Here is a 20633-nt window from a genome sequence, read left to right on the forward strand (position 1 = left end):
TTCGCACGGTAACTCGTAATTGTTTCTATCGAGCACCCTAGTTTGTCGGATGTTTCCTCGCGGGGGAAAGCAGAATCGCTGAATCGTTCCAGCTAGTCGATGATCGCGTATCGTACGAGTTGTATCGAAGTATTGAAATTTCGATTGTTATGTTTTGCCTCGTCTTGGCGAAATTACGCACAGAGCCGAAGGATCGTAAACGACGAAGCACTCGAGGGAGACTGGCAAGGATGAGGAATTCCAGGGGGGAAAGTATGACTTTTAATGCACATCCTCGAGGCGTCTCGCGATTATTCCACGTAAACGACGAGATTAAACTGTGCTCGAAATCCAGTAATGGTTCAGGGATGAAAAGTTTGAACGCTCGACTCTTGGTCGTTGGCGCTGGCGAAGTCGAAATTTAAAGTCTCCGAAGGTTCTCTCTGCAACCGGGGGTGGCTGCAGCCGGAGGAAGAAAACTTCCCTTCTCCGGTCGGTGCCGGGATTAAGTTCGAACAAAAAGGATCCTCGCGTTGGAAGTTCGCCGGGCGGCGAGCATAAAGAGAACAAAAAAATTCACCGGAATTATTCTGTCGAGCATTAATTTCATCCGATTGCCGTGCCGCAGCAGATTCTCGCGGATTTACGATCGGGGAAAGTCGCAAACACTCGAATCCGGGTTGTGTCGAAGCAAGCGGTAATTTACCGTTTCTCACGAGATAAAACTTCGCTTCTTGCTTGAAAATGAAAAGATCTCGCGTCTTTGGCAGTCTCGCGATTTTAATTAAGAAAATCGGCGTTCCGATGGACTCGGATCGTTGCTGAACCGTCCACCTTCGCCATCTCGGTGACACACATTTCGCTGAACAACAAAGTCCAGCTTCGATATCCAGCTTTGTTGATCGCCGCCATTAATTGCATTGTTCCTTCCACGGGTCGAGGGAAATCGACGCGCTGAAAATTACCTGGTGGCAATTGTTACGAGCGGTTCGATTGAAAGGCGGAAACGAAGGAGCGAGTTGCAGCGTGTTTTGCCGGGGAATCGGGCTTCGTTACGTCATAATCACACGCTGCCATTGCCGAAGGCTATTCATCGATTTCCAGCAGAGAATTTTCACGACATCGCACCTACACCTTAATCGCGGACGCCCGCGTTTTCGCGTAGCAATCGCGACTTTTCGCCGCGGTGTTTATCGATTCCGTGCAGCACCAGCTGCCGGCTCGTTATTCGAAGCACCGGGCAAACGTTGGCTGTTACATTTTCCACGCATATACGTGAACAACGTACACGTTGTCGTGTAAGTACACACACTGTTACGTACTTGGTGTAACGTTCGCGAGCAAACCAAATAAACGGGTGAGCTCGTTCCATGGAGAAACGCAAATGTTCGCTGACGAGTGTCCGAAACGACGAACCGATGGTCCAAGAAAGCGTGCTAAGAAGCAAACGACTTAATTACACGCGATTATCCCGTTTCACGCCTACGAATTATCGTTCCCACGAAATTTATCGTTGTGTTGCGTGACAGGTGATTACGCACACTGCTTTGTGTAATTATTTACTCATTTTTTTTACGGGATGGATCGCTTCTGTGCCGAAGTAGAGAAGCGGAAAAAATACAAGTACACAGTTGCGATGAAAGTATCGATCGATAATGAGTCGGAACGAATCGACTGGCGGATGAAGCGATCGGGAACCGGGTTGATCCGAAGGGCGATTCCACCAAGCGATGGTCGGCCGGTGTTGAAATATAACGCCGCAAACCATACGCGCGATATTAAAAATGAAATATAGGCCTTCGAAAATCCGGTGAAACCGCGTGTAAATAAATCGCGCGGAAACGTTGGCGGAATTGAACGACGGAATGCGAAAGAATCGGCGGTTTTTTTGGAAAGGAAAGTGCACCACAGAGGAATGCATTATACATTCGACTAAAAACTTCGTTCGTCATGCTACAACGAAAATTGATCGGACCTTCGATGAAGCGATGCTCGTTGATGAAAGATAGCTAGCATTTTGTTGAAAAGAGAGATCGTAGTGAAACCAGTTGGAACCTACTGGAGAGATTAGTCACGCTGATTAGAGAATTAGCAAGAAATAGGCGGTATAAGTGTATTGTACAAGTTTCGTACTTGTGCCTCGTCATCGCGAACCTAAGCCTCGAAACTTATCGTCGAACATCTTGGATCACGACGAAGTAAAACGAGTTAAAAGTAAAACGAACTAAGAAACTGGAACAAAGAACGGTCTCTGAATTATTCGGAAATTCGTGCAACAAATTCGTGGCTTCCCAGCTGGAAGCCACGTCTGCCATCGACTATAACCTCCGTTTGTTGGATAAGAAAAATTACGGGCTGCCGGTTGAAATTCTCATCTGAAATTCGTGTACACCGATGCTCCGGCATTTGCGTGGGTAAAGTCAGGACGGAACACAGCACGTCCGGTACACGTAACGGTTACTCCAACATAAATTATTAATGAGTACACACACCCACGATAAAACAGCATCCAAAAGCAACGGCACCGGCGACAACGGTAACGCTAACAGATAGCTGTTCTCCTGGTTATCCCGGGCGTTCAGGTTGCATCGAGTCTACGAGAACGGGACTAAGTCGACCAAGAGTGGACAAGTTGTTTTGGGAAAGTTGTCGCTTCGATAAAAAGACCACGATGAAATTGAATAGCGGATCTCCGCCCCTTTTCATATTTCAAACTTCGCGTTTACTTTCTATACACCGTAGAGGTTTTCCGTGTAGTTTACGCGTTCGCCCGTGAATGAGAAATTGGCGACGCGGGTCGTGATCCACGACATGTCCAATATAAGGACAGCCAGTGGTAATAACTATACGAGAGACGCGTGGAAAGCGAGTCCAGTGCCGTAACTAAAACCAGCCAGCATCTGCCAGCGCTATTTTATAAATATTTATACTCGCGGTGGCCTGGTATATTTAGTCGTCGACCAATCGGTTCCCGTGGAATCTCAGAATGAAGAGCGGCAATAGTTTTGCCGGGCAACCAGGCCAGGAAGGACCACGTTATTTTTAACGGCGCTCCAACTTTTTCACTCTCACCCGAGTTACGGGTTACTTACTTGCTCGTTGTTCGTTTTTCCTTCGCTTTTCTCCCAACGAACGCTCGTTTGTTTGCCAAAGCTTCTACCAAATAATTACGACGATCGATCCGTCGACTCGTTCGTAAAACTTGTATCTTTCCGTGAAAATGTCTGGTAAACTCGGTTGTCGCGACCGAGTATCGGGCTGTTTCGAAACAACGAGGAACGCGGAAAATTTCCTGTCAGGCTTTTCTCTCGATTTATCGACAAATATTTAAGAAGACAGGCTCGGGCGGTCTCGACGGCGCTACGTCAAAGCCGCGAGAAAATTCCTTCGAGATCGAGAAGAAACTTTTTAAACGATTAAATTACCTGGCGTGTCGCGAGCTCGTCGCTATCGACTTCCCGTCTCTCGGCCATCGCATCGATACGAACGAGCCTCGATGGAGCATCGATTATATGCATCGTTCTGTTAATGGATGCGTGCATTACGAGGAATAACGCGTATCATCTTAACGACCACCGTGTTGCGCATCGATACGACAATTTTCGCGATAAAAAGGTATCCAACTGTTGCTAGGTCATTCGATTCCTCTCTGAATCTCTCGGTAATCAAACCGATCAACGTCGCTTTCCACCACAGACTCGTCCAAGAGCATGGAAATTTCTCGATGCGAAAAACGAGATGAAAAGTTATCGGAGAAAAGCTTAATTTTTCGAACGACAGAGTTATCGTGCCGAAGTATCGATTTCTTGATTGCGCAAAGTTCATGGAAGATTCGAAAGGAAACTCGAATACTTACAGCTTCGACGATAAAATAGCAGAATCAGAGTAATGTCGATGGTTGAATCGGGCCAATGTGAAACGTCGATAACGGAAGAAACGTTGTGGGAGGTCACGGTGAATCGATTAATCGACTGTCGCCTGTCGTGTAGCAGGTCCGTCGAATTCTCGGAACGCGTGCACGGGTGCTGGGACGCGTGTTCACGCTGACATGTTGAACGATGTTTAAGAAACAGCAGCTGATGTCTGCAGTGTCTCTAAAGCTACGCTACCGATGTCAGAGATCAGCCACGTCATTCATATACACTCCACCGCTACCTATGCCCTCGTAATTCGTGGCCCTTGCTCCCAGGCCTAACTCCCAATCATCCTCTTCGTTCCATCTTTGTAGCGCTAGACACAACTGTTTCTGTTCGTTACTGGTTTCTGTACGACATACTTTTCCTTAGTATCCTAGCGCCAGACTTCTTACATACGTTTGAACATTGATTTATTTCATCGTGTTCCACTTATATGTGTACCTCTCGACTTACGTCGTTTCGGAGATCTTCACGAGCAAACAACTTTACGACCCTGTTTACACGATCCTCGTATTAACTTCTTACCGCTGCGCGTCTCTTCGATTTTTCCCTCCTTCCAACCTGAATTAAATCGAAAGATTAAAAAGTCTTCCATTAGATGAATTTCTGGGAAATTTGAAAGAGCTTCGTGCTTAAACAGCGGTTATAATTAAGAATGAAAGTAAATAAATGGGAAAGACAGAATCTCGAAGAGGAAGTACGAGTACGCAGAGGAAGTTGTTTGGCAAAGTATCTGCGAAGTAGCGCGCGTGAACGCAACATTTTTGATGTTTTGCACGCTTTGCTTGGTTCCTGGGGGCACTTCCATCCACGAGAGCCCAAGTTATCGTCGAGTTACTGCGCGTCCGTTGCAACGACGAACTTAACCAAACCTGGTGCGGCGGAGTCGAGCGCCATGCGAATGAACTTGATTAATTGCCCGACTGAGTCACGAATTAGCGTGTGAACGAGAGAAACACGCCGATGTGTCGGTTAAACGAGTGACGAGAGAGATAGGAAGGATAGTTAGAGAGGGGAGAGAGAGAGAGAGAGAAAGGCCGATGGAGAGAACCAGCAGGAAGTTTCGACCCGGCGACCCACTTCAATCGTCTACACGGTGATCGAGTGGCAATAAAAAATCGATTTCCAGTTGGACCCGTATTCGCGTGCCGTCATTTCGAGCGAATTTCCTAGTTAACGCGACGCGATGGAACTTTTGATCGCGAAGCCTGCTTTCGAAAGCGATGTGGTTAAGGGTATGCAGCGCGTGAAGGGTTCATCGGAGAGTGAACGAACGACGTCTGATGGCAGACAACGGGGCCAATTAATCTCGCGAGGGAAACCAGCCTCGAGAATCTTCGTTTTCTCGGACAGGTTAATCCGAAAGGTGAAAATATTCGAGCGGCTTTAAGACGAGTCGTTTCAGTGCTTCGGGGAATTCGCAGCTTGCTCGTATCGGGTTGGAAGAATAAACAGACCGTTGGAGGAGGGGACGAGAACCGAGGGAGAAACTGAAAAAAGTCTATCTTCCCGAGAGCGATATTATCGGTCGGAACTATTTTTTATTCGAAACGACAGGGGTGAACGAGAGAGAAATCGTTCTTGCCTCGCGTTGATTAGTTCTGTTGCACGATATCTCTCGACCCTACCTTCCAGTCCCCAGAGGAAACTAGATCGAGGAATGCACACCGTCGACACCAACCTACCCTTCTATTCTCTGTCTTTCTCTACCATCTTCCATTTCGTTTCATCTTCCATCGCCGTTTCACTCTTCTATTCTCCCGTTTACGTCGGTTCCCGCTGTTTCTCTTTCCACGCCCTTTCGCCCGTTGACTCACAAACTCTTGTGGTAAATAACCCTACGCGGAAAGTTAATGCCGCTAGTCGACCGCGCTATGTAACTTCACGCCTGCAACATCGATTACAGACCGCCTCTAAAACGATATGCCGTCGGCCAACTGGAAGAACGACAGCAAATCCAGTTCCGCGACATCCTCAAATTTTTACTCGAATTAAAAACGTACGAACGTGGTTTTTAGCTCGCGCGAAAACCAAATCCATTCGTTTACCGGCCGAATTAAAATCCTGCGCCAACTCTGTTCGTAGCTCTTCGTTTTGCTTATCGCTCGCCGCCCGACGACTTTTTCCCCGCTATAGTTCGCCAACATAAAAGTGGCGGGTTGCTCGAGTTGCCTGCAAAGTTTCCGAAAATCACCATGCACCGAGAAGAAATACTTTCCCCGTGGAAAATTCGGACCAGCAACTAGCAAGTTGTCAGGCCGAGAACTTACGCTGGCGGTTGGTTTGCAGAGGCCTGTAGCAGACGGGGTGCACGGAGAAAGAGCAGAGCGAATCCGGGGTGATAGATAACAAGATGGTCGTGGCCCCTGCTCGTACGCCCTGCAACTTCGGCCCACCACCGATAAATTATTCGACGCGCTGTTTTCCGCCAAAGATTGTTTTCCCTTTGCTGCGCTCGTCCACGACGCGCCACAAGAAAGAAGGACGTTGCACGCGCGCATTTGTTCGCCGGGGTGGCTGCTCCGGGGTGGTTGGCGAGTTGAAGAGGGTGTAAAAACTACGGGGCTGCCAGCAGGGCGTCGACGATGGGGATGGGTAATCCAATGTTATTCTGCCTTTCAGTCAACGACACGCGTCACCCTCGTGCGCATGTTTCGCGTCAAGAGACCGGCGATTTCGCGCGTTCGGAAAATGATGAAATTCTTTGTCACGTGGCATTTGCCAGTCGAAATTAAAACCAAGACGCGATCGAGCAAAATTTCGCTACACTGTCCTACGATCTTGGCGAAAATTTAGAGCTATTATCCGGCTTAGCGCGGTCCAAAGTTTCGTGAATTTGTCGTAGTCCCCCAACCAAGCAACAGACGTCAGCAAAGATAAAGACAATCTGCGCTAATGCTCGTACTCCGTTAATTTGCGATCGCGCCCTCTCGGAACAGGAAGAGGAAACGAGGAGCCAGAGGGAATCGAAGAATTTCGTCCTCCGTCGACCCGGCTGCCGCGACTCCCAGCAACTACGTGTATCCATGTACAAAGTAGTCTTGTTCGGTGCACAAACGACCCGGTTGCGAGGCCGCGCCAACAGAGGGGTGGCAGCTCGCGGAAGGGATGGGTAATCTAATGTGATCGCGCGACACAGTCGGCGGCAGTAATTTTAAAAGGGGGATGCCGAGAGTCGCGGCACACCGTGAGCGAATTTGCGCATGAAAGAAGCCGCGTGCTTCCGAGTGCCCTACTCCAGACTACTCGAAGGGGGTGGAAAAAGCGGGCCAACGGGGCGTGCTCCTTCGGTGGGAAGGAAGAAAAAAAAAGAAGCGGGTTCTTTCCCCTGTCGTTCAGTAGCCAGATGCGCATACATCGGATCCAATCACGTGCGTTTATTTAAGCTGTTTGTTCGCCAGACCAGAAGAAAAGTGCGTCGAGGGGTTCGCCAGCCTCGACGCCTTCGTAACGAAGCAGTTCCGATGCGAACCGTATTCTTCCCACTTTGATCCTGTTTCTCTTCGTCGACTATCTAACGATTGCACTCGTTCTCGAACCGTAATTCGAATCGCCACAGATCGGAAAAGAAAGTTACGAGAGACACGCTCGAATAACTCCGGTCAGAGGAAAAAGAGAGCGAGGGAGAAGGGCAGAGTTCAACGTAACAAATTCTGACCCGATGTTCCGATAACGCATGGACCGAGATTACGTCATCCTGGTCGGATGGTGGACGATCGGCTCGAAGCGACACGGCCAGATCGGAATGCAACGGGAGCGTAACACCTCGAGGAACGATCGGATATCGCGACACGCGCGCGTTTGCACTCCGATAACAAAGTTGCGCTCATGTGTAGCAACTGTGATAAACGATTGGACTACCGGGAACCGTCGCGTCGAGACGGCGATAGTCGACACCACGACCTGTCTAACCGATAACTCGTAATCGTTTGGCTCACGAGCAATATTTACGGAGCGAGGCGAATACGCGTCGCCTCGCCTCGATAGGGATATCGCAGCCTGTCGACGAAACATCGATCCACTGCCTACCAGTGTTTACTTTGGATAGACGGTTTTACACATCTACGCGAGATTACAGTCGTTTCGAGACTGTAAAACCAAGAAGAATGCCAGGATATTTCGGCAAGCCGACCGTATATCCTTTCTTTTTTATATCCTTTTACGACAGGATTCGTCTGATCGCGATGAAAGAAAAAGGCGAAGAAGAGGGAAACGAGAGGAAAGATAAAGGAGAAGGAAAATTGCAAAGATAAATACGAAAATTCGAGGGTAGGAAGGCAGTGGCGAAGAGGGGAAATCATTTAGCGGCTTTGATATCTCTTAATACGTCGTGAAGGACCACCCGGCGGGATTAAAAAGAGGATCGACCGGAGCGCGCGGACCCGGGGATGCCGGCGTCGCTTATGTCACTTAATTGCGCGTACCACCGCGTTAAAGGGACTCTTTGACGAGGTCGATAATTACTGTCTGGACGAGCGTGTGTATACCACGGACGTCGACGACGAGGAAGAGGCGTACGACGATGCGATTTCGAGCATTCAAGCGTCGTTACTTTGATTATTTCCCAGGTTACCGGGTGGCCGCGGTTAATTTCACGTTCGTTAGTTGCCTAAAGCAGCGAGAGTAACGGGAAAGTTATTTACCGATTCTACCAGGAAAGGCATGGGAACGTATGCAATACGTTACACACGCTCGATCGACGAAATTGTTTCGGCTTTTTTTCGACCGCCGCCTCTTCCGCTCCGTTCCCGTTTCTCGTCCATTTCCCCGTAACCCCAAAACGTATACAAGCGAACAGAGTGGGCCGGATAAATTTTCCCTACATACTCGGTTAATTACGCGAGCTAAATAGTCGCATTATACGTAACGCTAGAAGTATGTATATATATTCAGCTGCTGCGGCAGCTATCGTAACGCAAATAACGCTATCGCGTCTTCTAGATTTCAGTCGACCGTTTGCAGATTCTTGGCGGGAGGTGACCAAACAACGTAACTCGCACAATCTTACGCAACTTCGAAACTGGTCCGTAGAAAGCTTCGTCGGTTGAAGCACAAACAGACCCGTTGATACGTTGAATTCCGCGAACGCATACGCGCGTTCATTCCATCGAATCGCAACAGTGTCGTAAGGAAAACAGGGATATCGCATGCATAACAGGAACGACCTCGTAAGCGTTTTACGGAACGTCGTAAAGTCGCGAATCTCCTAACGGAAGCGATTTCCGAACGGCGTGCGGATACACACGGCAAAATGAAAACACACACGGAATACCGGCCGCGGAAATAATCAGCGTTTGATTTATAGCGGCAGACTGAAATTCCAGCACGCGAATTGGAGCGATGAAAGCGGCACTCCTGTCGCGTTTACACGCTACCGAGAGGGTACATGGGACCGGGAATCGACGGGATTGTCCGCGGACAAAAGATCCGCGATGCAAGGATCCATCGCGGCTTTGCAAGCCAGGATGGTTGATGGCCACGCGCGCGATGGTTACGGGTGATTTGTGCGCGATTGTTCGCGTCCCGCCGCTTGTACATACACGACCGGCCTGGCAATCGGCGAATCCCACCTCTGTCTGCTCCTCTGTCTCTCTGCGTTTCTCATTCGCTTATGCAGCTCGATAAATCGATCCTCTCGACGAAGGTCAAATTTGCCTAGCAAATATTTTTCAAAATCCGTGGCAAAGGTCGAAACAATACCGTGGTCGCTTCTCGCGGCCACGTTTCTCGCAAGTGTACGTGGAAAGTTCTCCGGGAAGAAAAACGCCTCGGCTCGTAGCCCCGAATCCGCAGCGTGGAACTTCTCGCGATTCCGTGTTGAACCTGCTAAATCTTCGAATCAACTTGTCACACCGAGAACCGTATTATTTCCGTGTTTTTCCAAAGTTGAGAAAATAAACGCAGGATGAACTTGTTGATCTAGCGGCAGCGAAAGGCTTGCAGCTACCGTGTTCGCCTAGACGACCCGTTTCCCTCAGCCAGCCGATTTTATCGATCGATTAAAACGTCGACTATAACAGAGCGGATGCCCGGTTCGACACACACACGCGTGTAAACATATAAAATTGTGTATTATATACGGTAACGTAACGTTTCCAGCTCATACATAGAGATGCGAGTGATTTCCATACATATCAGTTTCATTTCGTTCGACCGCGCTACCCTACGGTGCCACTGCATAGCTTCCACGATATCGCGCAACTATGGGGGAGGCACTGTAACGTAGGCGTCTAATCTATGGGTATATCGACGCGCTCCACGTTTCACCGGACCCCCATCGAGCGACAGATGTCGGTCTTGCACTGCTTCTAACGACCGCGGCAAATGTTATTACTCCTTTTTAATTCGATTTCGTTTGCGTTGCGCGGGGGTTCTGCCGCTAAAAAGAAAAAAAATCACCCCTTCCGAATAGTTTCGTGACCTGTTTGGGAAAACACTATTGTTATCGCGGATCAAAGTGCTTACTTCTACAGGCTCAAGTTTTTCGATTCTTTCGAGCGTGTGAGTCCGAGGAAACGCTGAAAGTCCGTCGAAGCAACTGGTGATTTCGAATCGAGCGACAGAAACTCGATCGTCCAAGACGAGGTTCGATGTCGCAAGTCGAGTTAGCAGCGGATTAAATGGCCGCGGAAGCACAAGACACGCGTTCTTAGTGGGAAACTAAAAAGTCAGTGGTATATTTCGAGATAACGAGAAATTTTCACAAGTGTCGAACACAGTGGCGAGAAAGTCGGTGCTTGGATAATACGATCGCACAGACAATTTCCATAAATACCATCGTCTTTGCGCGATCGCGTTCGACGATGTCGTGCCGAATTCATCTTTAACTTTTACGCTCGTGTTCGCGCTTCCGGCAGGATCGCTGCGAGTTTCCCTCGTTCCGATTCCTTGCCCGCCATTCGATCGTCCAACAAAGACCGTCCCACGGCGAGAGACCGAACGTCTTCGACTTAAATCTCGAGGGGTCCGATTGCAAAGGACGGACAGACGAGAAATAAATAACGTTCGTAATCTCGGTCCGGCACTCGCTCGAGTATTACGAAAGTTTTCGGCGCAGTCCATGGAACTGCTGCTTGCTTTCGAATAAGCTGCTTCCCCCGAGAACGTCGTGGCTCCGCTTCTTTTCGAAATCCGGTTTCCTATACATCCGCTCGCTAGCGATTTGTCAGCGAGCTAACGGTGCAACGTGAACCGTAACGCAAATCGCTGCGCGAGAACCGTATCGCGTTATCGCAGACCGCCGTTTGCTTGTTCATTAACCCTTTACACTCCTATGTCGAGTATGACTCGACATCAATTTTTATCTCAGGAGCTCCTTTGTCGAGACCCACTCGACGTTCATTCAGTCCCACATTTCTTTTGTGAAACGTGCGAAAGAAAACGAGGATTGCATCCTGGAAAAACTTTTTCAAAATATATCATACACTTAAAAATTACAAAATACAACAATAGTGTAAATAAAACTGGTACTTAAGCGAATTTGTTTCTTTCTTTATTTATTTTATTTATTTTATTTTTTAGTTAAAGTAAATTTCAAATAAAATGCTTAAAAGCGTTAGGAGCTGCTGGTGACTAAATTGAAATAAAATTCGCAGTGCAAAGGGTTAAAACGTATTGTCGTCGTTTAGTTTGAAGCAACGCGAAAATTTAGATTTTCCATCGAAATGAGAAATACGCAAGTTGTTTTTTCCATTGAAAATCGATCGAAGCTAAGCTTCGAAGTTTTCGTTGCTTACTAAGCCACTTCAAGTTCAAGGTCGCGCGAAATTTCGTACCATGATTTACGAGGCTATAAAAATATCCGAAGCCGTTTAAAAGAAGAGTGCCGGAGTTTACAGCGAACACGACGTTCATGGTGGCGATAAAATCGGCCCGCGTGTGATTGATTTCTTAATGATTGCTCGGAGGATCCATCGTCCCGCCCTTTCAAGTACGGGGGGCACCGATAATGCAAATTTCTACCGCGAGGGTTAGGCATAGCGGTGGACGCAGCAATTATGCATAGCGGTGTCGGCGAGCTAGGGTCTCGCGTTGCTCTGACAGCGGCAAAAGTTAGACAGAAACGAGGAGAGAGGGTTGTGGAGAGCGAGAGAGACAGAGAAAATAACGGCAGGACGAGATGTGTACAAGTGGGGGGTGTCACTCGCAGCTGTTTCAACCCCGTGCCACGAACCACCCCCAAAACGAACGAAGGAGTAACAGCAGTCACTCGGTCATTAAGGGGCGTGATCGTTGTTTGATTGCGGAGGTTGAACCTACCTTTTTCGCCGTTTCGATCGTTCGGTTTACCCCTCGTTGCCTTTGTCTATGTCATAATATTATAAAACATTTCCATGCCTCGAAAATTACACGTTGCTCGAACGGCAAGTTGGAAGGAACGAACCGTTGCAACTACGTGTTTCATTTCGTTATGTTTCCAGCCGACGTTCACAGATGTATCACGAATCTCGCTAATGTCCCCTAATTTCCAACGCAACGTTTAAAGAATTCCGCGTATCCGACTGCAACGTTGCAGTCGATTCGGTACGAATCAAGAGATAAGCGACCACGAGACGACCGCGGAGTCGCATTATTTTTGTCCGCGATTTAACCGGTAATCGATACGCTATTTGCATAATTACCGGGAAGCGTGCGGCGATCTGTTCGGGCGCGTCCATCGACCCGCAAAAACTAACGCCGTAAACGCAAGGTTCTGTCTGGTGGCAGCTGCTGAGTCTCCAGCGTTCGGCAATGGCCTTTTCTTACGAGCGTAAAAATTCATAAAATGAAAGAGAAAAATACAGTGGGCTTGAAATGAAATTCGCGAAACAGACGCCGCTGTGTTTCTTGTCTCTGGCGTTTCGGTAGATGATCAAGGATAATTTAAACGCAGGGGAACGTGCACAATTTCCGATTCTCCCTCGTGCCTGTCGACTCGATCGCGATATAAAAGCGAGGGTTTCGACCTCCGAACGATGAGGTGTTGGAACGCCTCCAAAGGCGTCTTTGAGACGTGACAAGCTCGTAAACGTTCGTCCGCCGCGCGTGGATGTTTGGTGAGACGTCGTGTATTCCTGCGAACGACCGCCCCCGCGCGAGATATAAATTAAATCGACTTGTCACCGGCCGCCGCCACTAAATAATACTTAGCGCTGGATTAACGCGCGGCCTTTACCAGCGAGAATCGGCCAGCAGCGTAGCTCGACCTCCTATTTTACAAGAAGACAGGCGGCCGCCTTCGAACACGATATACACGCGCGAATCATAGCGGCCAACTCGCGCGTGATCGCGAAAATAAACACGACGATATTTTATCCGAAGCCGGTAGAGAGTCGCTTGAAAACAAGCTCGCAAGTCTTGGTTTGTTAGACGAAACGCGATCAACGGTGGCGAGAATTAGGACAGTCGATTTGTACTGGTCGTTGGAATTGGAGAGCGGGGGCGTGAAATGATCGCACGAGTCGAGCCACGGAAGAGTGTCTGCGAAGGAACGCGTCCGAGTGTATAGAAGGAAGAAAGATGGAAGGAACGTGGTCGGCGAGTCGCCAAGAGCGAGGAAAACGATGGCGGAAAGGAAGAATAAAGGCGAGGAAAGTTGACTCGTAAAGGGGAAGGGTGAAGGGAGCGGAGAGGCAAAGGAGATCGCTGCTAGGCTGTCGCGACCAGACGAACCAGCCTCGAGATCCGAAGTTAAAGTTTTCTCGGTGATGACCGGGCCATCGCGGCACCGTCGATAGAACAGGGAAGGAACGTTTTACGATAAAACTGCTCGGATCCAATTTATCTGACGCGCCACGCAGCAAGAACTGGGTCGCTTCCGGGCCATCGTTCCCTCCCATTTTCCCGTCGGGCTTCCCTTTCGTACGTTGTCTCGCCGCTCGTTCCAGCGGATATATTCCGCGACTGGTTCTCCACTAATGGCAGACGCCAAGCTACTTTCCATCGCGGGATATTTAATTGCACGCTGTCCGAAATCGAAAATCAACACCCCAAATTACTTCTTTCCTGTTCCTTTTTCTACTTTCCTTTCTCCTTCCTTTCAAACGAATGTCCGCTCTTTCCGATCCTCTTTTTGGGAATTTTCTCTGTCAAGGAATTTGCTGCCGCTTCGCCAGATACGCGGTAGCTGGAATTTTCAACGTAATTCGTTCGTGCGACCTAACTTCCACCTCTTACAAGTGGATATCGTTAGTGGATATTGCCATATACACGATTCCGCCAATATTCATTTTGCTCGCCATGGCGTTCCGCCAGGAGCGTTTCCCGCGAGCTCGGTTATTCTGCCGGTTGAAATCGAAGCCCGATAGCGTGTCGTTCGAATAGCGATCGTTATCGTGTCTCGGGGACGCGAGCTACCGTGAAATCTCTCCGTGAAGCCCGAAGAGACTCGTTTTCCCTCCGTAAGCGAATTTTCTTTAACGGCGCGGATGGAAGTACGATCAGAAGCACCGCGTGTCCCATTATATTCGCCGTTACGCGGATATCTAATTAATTCGTTTCTTTCGACGGCGCGTTAAAAAACCGTTAATGAGAAGGATGCGCGATAAAGCAATGATTTATGCGGTAACTTAGCGTTTGAACTCGCGGAGAGTCCACGGAGGCAGTATGAAATTACGACGGCAACGGTAGGAAGCTTGGGTGACGTTGACTAATATCAGAGGTGGGAAGCTTTTGATTAAGAGCGTCTTTACACCTTGCCGCGACCTCGGGGCGGATCAACGGCCGAGCGAGCCGAGTAACAACCAGCGGACACTTGGATAGCCGCGCTTAAGTGGAAACCGTTTATTTCTCAGATTTTCCCTGCAATCCGTGGCAAGCCGACGATGAAAAATTTGATGAATTTAGTGTCGACGGGACCAGAAGGAATAGGTGAGCCGGAAGGGAAAATACACGCAGTGTCGGCAGATCGTGTTTGATATCGCAAGAGAGTGGAGTTTTGGTGGAACCGTGAGCCGAGAATTAGTAAGTCACACGCGACGGGCCTATTTACATGCTTCTTTACACGGCCACGGAATTTTAAGCGATCGTTCCCCTCGTGTATGAAGGACTCGCGTGGGTGTCGTTGTCTCCTATTTACCCGCGCGGGAAAATTCCAATACCAACGAGCGCGTTACGCAAATACGTTCGAAAGTGTGAATCGATTCCGAGAAAGATCCGACGAAAATAGGACGCGTCGGTTAATTAACGCCAATGCGTACATAAGTGTTTACGTTGGAAGGTGTAAAACCGAGTGCCGGATTCAAATAATTTATAGTAGCATTACGTGCGGCAAATAAAGACGATACGCAAAACACGAGTGAAATCGCGTTCGATTATCGTTTGTCTGCTAATTAGTCTGGCGCAAGCTGCACACCGCTTTGTGTCTGTCATGTCTATCGCGAAATTAATTTCTGCCGGTCGAATGTCTCGAAAAATTGCACGGTTTGCGGAAAGCAGCGGCGGAATCACGGCACGGGAAACGCATTATCCAAATCGAACGGGCTGCCGTGAAACGCGGCACGCGCTTTAGGTGACTTCTAATTAATTATTTTGCAGTTGCCGGCCACGCCATCACGCTGACAGCCGCACGGATAAACAATTATCGAGCGCTCTAACGAGTACCGAGTTCTTTGGCAAAGCTACGCGTTCCCTTGTCGTTCGCCACGCGTCTCTTTCTTCCTTCCTTTTCATCCACCTGTATTTCCATTTGATTTCGTCGCGTTGCTCAGTGTCGCGTCGCTGAACCGTAATATCACGGGGATACCGAATCTTTCGAACGCGATCGTTACGAGATACCTTAACGAATTCCACGACGTTTCCCCCGGCGGCAATCAGAGCGACCGTTCTCGTTAAAGTTGCCCGATCGAAATACATTTAAAGACGTCTTTAATCGTCGCCCCTTATCACGCTACAGTTCTACAAAGTTTCCGCGTACATTCTGGGTCCCGCGAACCTGGTCGCATCAGGGACGGACAAGTATTTATGTCGGTGCCCATCCGCACGCACTTAAACCATACGATATCTACGTAATTCGGGTCCGCCTAATGGAGATAAGCCAGAACGTACGGCGCGGTTTTCTCGGATGGCGTAATGAGCGAAGACACGAGGTCCTTAATAACGCGCTCGAACCGTTTCCTCGTGGTCTTTGCCTCTCTGCCTCTCGCTCTCTGTTTCTCTCTTGCGCGTCTGGTATCTGGTCTTTTCCCTGTCTGGCCCCCCGGCGGCGCACGACGGACGCAGGTGCACCGGAATTGCCAGACCGACTCGCAAAATCTGAGCCTCTCTACGGCTTTACGACCGGCTAAAGCCACCCTCCTCGCGCCACCAGCCTAAAGTTACTAAGTACTCGAGGGAGATTCGATAACCTCTTTAGAGCGACATCGGTGACGAAATAATTAATCGTCGTTGCCGCAGGAGATCGGTCAGGGGCGTTAAACTTGATTCGAGTGGCATCAGCCTCTCGCGATTTTCGAGCTTAACGATACGAGTAAACGGAATAATTTGCTAAGAATAATTCTCTTGGGAATAAGTTGGTCGCGTGGGAAGACGAAGTGCAAGGCGGGGAGCGGGGAAAATCAAACCTGTTTGAAGAGCGAAACGCAAACGTATTTCCTGGAAAGTACCCATAACCGAGAGAGAATCCCGGTCCCCGTGGAATACGAATTAGTCGGAGATATATTGTAAATACGAAAGTACTCCCTGGTTTGATGTTCTCGAAATTATTAATTACCGGTAACTTCGCAGCGCGGGAAGTTTTCGTTTGATCATCCAAGTTAAGCTGCGTTAGACACGGTTAGCGCTTAGGTGGTTACTTGCCTATAAACGTTATACGCGGTGCATCGCATCGCCGTTTCGCATCACGTCTTACGTGTATATTCGATCGTCGAATGACCGCAGTAGCGGTCCTTGTGTTTTGTTAATTTCGAAATGAAAAAATAAAATAAAAGAGAAGGAAAAGAAAGAGAAGGGAAAAGACTAACCTCCCGTGCAATTCCGAAGAGCAATCAACGGAGTTCGTTCAACTTCAAAGAACACGCGAGAATGGCTAAATTGCAGGATGAAATGCGCGATACGGCTCTGGTTAAAGGAAAGAATAACGCAGAGCTATTACGGGGGCGATACTCCGGAAAGTCTGACGGTCGTCGAGGGTTAGAAAGTAATAGACCGAGAAATTCCTCGGAGACGAGCGAAAGGTCGCCAAGTCAGCCAGCTAGCGCATAAAGAAATTTTTGCTTCGGGCTTCGCCGGCATTTCCCGTGAGAGTCTGTTCCCCGTCCCATTCCCTTCCTTTTCCGATTCTTCTTCTACCATGGCTATGGTGCGCGCCTACAGCCAATCTTGTCCGCTAATAAAGTACGTACGTCGCAGCGACTTACCTTTCGATCCTGGACGGAAGCCCCGTTTGTCACGATTGCGCTGCCAGCATTCTTCGCTGTGACAGTTGGCGTGTCCACTTTTCCCCTTGGCTGATTTTCCTCCTTTCTCTATGGGATGTCGCGACGTGTCGTTCGGCGAGCAACGTGCGTGCAACCGTCAAGTTCAGGGTTGCCGACGTTTCCACGGAATACCAGCGACGGACAACGAGTTCCCTTCTCTCTATTCTCGACCATGTAATCCGCCTCGTTTCCCGAAAGTGTCTCTTCGTTCTTTCACTTTGAACTTCTCCAAGATTCAAGGTCTTCCCCTAACTCGTTCCGCTATTCTCATCGCGTTTCTTTCATCCTCGTCTCGGAACAGGAAACCTTCGCCGACTTTGCACAGCGGATCAGACGCGTTCCATTCTCGAGGATTCTATCTTGGCTCGACGATCTCCAGATTGATCGTCGACGGTCGTACGAATCGTCGTTGCTTTTACATGGGACAACGGTCGAGAGAAACGCGTGCAGCGGTTAGACTCGTTAATCGATCCTCGTCACGCGGTAGCTCGATCGTCGTTCTACTGGATCCGCTGATCGAAAGGAGATCTCGCAACCTCTCGCCAATCCCTTCCCTTTCTTCTTGCTCGATCGTCTAACTCTAGGCTGGTCCGTCGACTACGGCGATTTTATTGCGTCGAGAGGATACAATGTGGCCAGACGATCGGTCGATGTTCGATAAGGCGCTAATGCGCTAATTGGCAGCCGAACACCGCGTATCCTGTCGCTCGAGTTAATTATATTTAATTGTCGGGCCATTAATCGTATCTTTAATTACCCACTGTACGCTACGTACGGCGTGCCTCGAATGTCGTGCGAGTTGTACGTCGAAATCTCAACGATCCGAACTGGATCGATCGAATTCACCGTTCGACGGGCCCCGCGATCGGCTGCGAGCGAGGACGAAAATCGTGAGAGATCGGCGACCAGGCGATTTGATCCCTTAAAGGTAAAAGGGAAAGAAGAAAGGCAAAGCTACTCGTTTGCTCTTCGACGCTCCCGGTCTCTTCGACAACGGTCTCTTACGGTTCTCCGATGCGCTTCAGCGGTTTCCCGAGAGGATCGTTCTTTCTCCTCAAAAGAGTTTCGCAGACGAGGAAGGAGCGCGAGCTCCAAGAAGGGTCGTCCACTTTCTTCTCCTTAGGGTGGCGAGATCCTTTTTCCACGGATTCACCACCGTCCCTCCGGGCCGCTACCGCTCCCAACGTAAAGTTCCCTTATTACTGGGATCGATCGGTCACTTTTTCTCTTCCACGCTCGCTCCTCGTCCGTCGGAAAAAGATCGCGCAAGATCCCCGCTAGCTTTATCTACCGCTTTGCCAGGCAGTCTTCGTTAACCCGGAACAGACAGGCGTGGATCCGCGAAATCGCCACAGTCCAGTTCCCACCTAACAAACTCCAGGCCACTACGCTCTGTTTTGGTAACAGGCGCGCTTTCCACGCCGCTGCACAGTCTCTGGTTCGCTGGTACGAACGAACGGCAGATACGGTTCGATCGAAAGTCACGTCAAATTACGCGAGTCGAACCTGTCCCCGGGATTTCGAACATCTCGTCGGGCGATGGGTCTCGCGAAACGAAATCGAAGCCGTGTTTATCGGCGATCGTAATCGAACGATGCAACAACGGAACACGAGGTTTCCAGAGGTTCAAGAGCCCAGCGAGCTGTCGAGGGCCACGCGATCGGCCGGTCAGAGCGATTGTTGTCGCGACGAAAGTGTTCGCGAACACGAATGCCAAAGGTAAGTTCACCGAGAGAGGAGGTGATCCCGCAACGAAGCGGGTTCTCGGCACGACTGAGAGGCTCGAACCTCGGCGACGAGAGCCACCCCCACGGGAGGGTGGCAGAGCGAGATACAGAGAGCGAGAGGGAGGCAAGCCGCGGGCTGAAACGAGAGGGCGAGCGGCCCAGAGCGAGACGGACTGCGCGCAGTCGCAAATTCGAAAGCCGGGCGACGATATTAATTACATCCTTTCGACCGACGGAAACGAATCGAGCGCAGCACACCGGAATATAACGAGACTGCGGCGTGCGCGTTTAAAATCTATCCGCCGCGTGTCCTTTCGAAAACTTGACCGTTCCAGCGCCGCCGCATGGATTTTCGCGGCTCACATCTTTCCATCGAGTGCGACCCTCTCTCGATCTGCGATGCGCTCCCTCGGTAAGCACCCCAAAATAATGGATGGATAATCTGTTCTGGCGTGGCCCGCCGGGACTAAAAGGTTCCTACGAATTCGTCGATCGTTCTCCTCTACTCTTCTCCGCTGTTTTGTTTCCCTTCGTTCCTCCCCCTCGTTCACCATTTCCCTTCGTTTACCATCTCCCTTCGAGATCTCTCGGGACGCGTTTCCCCCGAAGCCACCCTGTTGATCGCCGAGCTTTCACTTTGTCCAAGCGTCGCTCCGATCGCTATCGTGGAATATTTGCAACAATTCTGCAAAATTCAAATGGATATAAAAAGAAAAAAGAAAGATGAAAAACGGCTGTAGCAGAGAATGGGAAAAGTCGATTTCGTAGCAAACAGTCGTCGATTAGAAAACGCTGACGCAATGACCAATTCGAGGGATGGCCGTTCGATTACTTGGCCGACCGTGTTCGGCGATCTGGTTGAGAATCTGGCGGAAAACTTTCAACGTTAATTGCCGCGAATTTTCATCGGATTTCTCTCGGCGTTGGTTCACGCGCGCGCGACGAACAAACGTCGGGGAAGAAGCGGAGTCGATACGGCGCCTTTAGTGGCACATTGCGCGTGTCGTTTGCATAGAAACTACAGTTTATGGTCGCCTCTTCCGACGTTCGATGCTACGACTTCCGCTCTACGGATCCTATTGGCGGTTTCGGTAGCAAGCTCGGCAATTAGAAGCGCTCCGACCGCTCCCACGCCATAAACGTAAAACTGTTGGACGCCCACGCGTCACGGCCACCTCGCGCGTGAAAGTCCAAGGGAATCGCGGCCATACGAGTTCGTCTCTCACCTGAACGTGGATAAAACCGTCGCGTTCCTACGGCGGCACGTCGAATTTACGATGGGAAGAACGCGAGAGACACTCGCGCTACGAGAGTGGACATCACCGTGAAGAAACTCGTTCCAGTGACGGCCCCAATCGATGGAGAAAGTGGCCGTGGACTCGTCCGTCGTTTTACCATTTCAAATCGAGATTCGCGTGCTTCTCCGTCACGTTCGAAGTTTATTAAACGGTCCGCGTGTGTATTGACTCGGAAATAGATTGCTAAGATTTAAAAATTTAAATTAAGGTAAAGTATCGCGATACTGGATTTCAACGTCGAATCGATCACCCCTTAAGAGAGATGGATCGATCTTTTTGCCGGAATCGGCCCTTCCAACAAACACCTTCGAATCCCGA

General features: G+C 49.6%; 1 protein-coding gene across 3 annotated transcripts in view; it reads right to left on the minus strand.

Annotated features, from left to right (window-relative positions):
- Nucleotides 1-19083, minus strand: part of LOC126921973 (uncharacterized) — a 229615-nt gene extending 210532 nt beyond the window's left edge. For all 3 annotated transcript variants that reach the window (XM_050734096.1, XM_050734091.1, XM_050734092.1), the window contains exon 1: nt 17231-19083. The gene's annotated coding sequence lies outside the window, so the exon portion shown is untranslated. The remainder of the gene's footprint in view (nt 1-17230) is intronic.
- Between the last annotated feature and the right edge of the window lie 1550 nt (nt 19084-20633).

Source organism: Bombus affinis, chromosome 11, assembly GCF_024516045.1.
Source record: "Bombus affinis isolate iyBomAffi1 chromosome 11, iyBomAffi1.2, whole genome shotgun sequence".
NCBI lineage: Eukaryota > Metazoa > Arthropoda > Insecta > Hymenoptera > Apidae > Bombus > Bombus affinis.